This window comes from Cryptomeria japonica, unplaced genomic scaffold, assembly GCF_030272615.1.
Source record: "Cryptomeria japonica unplaced genomic scaffold, Sugi_1.0 HiC_scaffold_138, whole genome shotgun sequence".
NCBI classification, from domain to species: domain Eukaryota; kingdom Viridiplantae; phylum Streptophyta; class Pinopsida; order Cupressales; family Cupressaceae; genus Cryptomeria; species Cryptomeria japonica.
This window is the reverse complement of record NW_026728960.1, coordinates 1-2,500: the sequence shown is the minus strand read 5'-3', so window position 1 is coordinate 2,500 and position 2,500 is coordinate 1.

Below are 2,500 nucleotides of genomic sequence, written 5' to 3'. Positions count from 1 at the left end.
CCATTTCCCAGGTATATGCCCCCTACGCACTTTTGGTGGCGCAACTCGCACGAACAGTCCCACCTCGACCCCGTAAACAAGCTTTTTTGCCTCGAAGAGTTCGTCGGAGACGAAGAAGCAACCTTCAGTGCAAACGTAGCACTCTTTTGTGCAACCGCCCAAACAACGCCCCCTCTACCCTCTGTCGAAACACTCGGCATTGCTGCTCCCTAAGGTGAGCTTCTCCTCATAGGCAATTCCGCTCTTATCCGGTCACGTTTGTGTGCCCGAATTTCGCAAGGCAACCTCCATGGGACATGGAAAAGACTCGAGAAGAGAGCTCGCTCACGGGAGAGAGAAGCCAAGGAGACCACGAGAGTGCTGAGAGTGGGACAGCGCTGAATAGGCGGGAGAAGCCTGCGCGTATAAACGGAGATATATATCCAATTGCAACGAAGGAACGTGCCAAAGATCGAGAACAATGGCAGAAATGCTAGTAACGTGCACTTCGGGACCAACGCATCACCGGAAGACAACCGCCAAACATCGAAAGAGTCGCGATGCTCCGCAACCTACGTGCAAAGCGGTCGCACACCGGGTAAGGGAGTGAGAGCCCCAAACATAGCTGGGCGAGGCGCTCACTCCGCTCTTTAATATCTCGTTAATACCGCCAAGGAAATGGCACAAGCACACACACACACAAGCATCCTCGGAAGAGGACAGTTCGAGTGACAGGTCAAATCCAAGAGTTCCGAAGACTACCTCCAGGAACAATCGGGAACAAGACCGATTACAAGTCGTCGAGTCTGTTACTGGGCGAACACGAGATGCGCACAGGAAATCGATCAGCCCTCACAATGGCCCAAGGCCAGAGATCGGACTGCTACGATTTACCCCAACAATCATCGTGCCACTCTTCGCAGAGAGGTGATAGACGCCAACGAGCCCGCGCATAGCAATCGAGGTGTAAAAAGGGCGTTGAAGGCAGGAAGCCTGGACGAAAGAGGCTACGAGGTCACCTCGAAGCGGTCTAAGAATCGGGCGCACTTGGGGCGACTACCAGTGCCAACCCCTTATCCCGCGGTGCGTCCGACACACAGAAATTTCCAAGGCGGCCAAGGAGCCTCCCCGCATAGCAATCGGGGTGTGAGGTTACGGATGCAGCATTGATAGCAATCGAGGTGTGAGGCGAAGGATGCAGAAGTGAGAGCCGAGGGATGTAGCAGAGATAGCAATCGGGGTGTGTGATGCAGAAGAGATAGCAATCGAGGTGTGCGGTGGGAAGGGCCCAGCAGCCAGAATGCATGAAGCGACGGATGAAGCAGTGATGACAACCGGGCTGTGAGGAGAGGAGGGATGCAGCCAAGAAAGCAATCAGGGCTCGAGGCAAGGGATGCATCAAGGATAGCAATCATGTTGTGAGGCGAGATTCCAAAGGCTAAACGTGAGAGGCTGCAGGGTCGACTCAGAGAGGTCTATGCATGTGAGAGGCTGAAAGCAAGGTCGACTCGGAGCGGTCTATGCATCGGGCGCGCTTGGGGCGACTACCAGTGCCAACCCCTTATCCCGCGACGCGTCCGACAAAGAGAACGTTCCAAGGCGGCAGAGGAGGTTACCAGCCGAAGGATGCAGTAGCAATAACAGGTATAGTTCCGCGGCGGCCGAGAAGACTCACCGCATAGGAATCGGGATGCGAGGCGAGGGATGCGGCGGGAAGGCCCCGACGGCTAAACGGAAGAGGCTGCAGGGCCGCCTCGGAATGGTCCAAGCATCGGATGCGATTGGGACGACTACCAGTGCCAACCCCTTATCCCGCGATGCGTCCGATACACAGATAGTTCCAAGGCGGCCGAGGAGCCTCACCGCATATCAATCGGGGTGCGAGGCGAGGGATGGGGCGGGAAGGCCCCAACGGCTAGACGGAAGAGGCTTCAGGGCCACCTCGGAATGGTCCAAGCATCGGACGCGCTTGGGGCGACTGCCAGTGCCAACCCCTTATCCCGCGATGCGTCCGATACACAGATGGTTCCAAGGCGGCCGAGGAGCCTCACCGCATAGCAATCGGGGGTGCGAGGCGAGGGATGGGGCGGGAAGGCCCCAACGGCTAGACGGAAGAGGCTTCAGGGCCGCCTAGGAATGGTCCAAGCATCGGACACGCTTGGGGCGACTACCAGTGACAGCCCCCTATCCCGCGATGCGTCCGATACGAAGATGGTTCCAAGGCGGCCGAGGAGCCTCACCGCATAGCAATCGGGGTGCGAGGTGGGGGATGCGGCGAGATGGCCCCAACGGCTAGACGGAAGAGGCCACAGGGCCGGTCGGAATAGTCCAAGCATCGGACGCGCTTGGGGCGACTACCAGTGACAACCCCTTATCCCGCGATGCGTCCGATACGAAGATAGTTCCAAGGCGGCCGAGGAGCCTCACCGCATAGCAATCGGGGTGCGAGGTGGGGGATGCGGCGAGATGGCCCCAACGGCTAGACGGAAGAGGCTGCAGGGCCGCCTCGGAATAGTCCAAG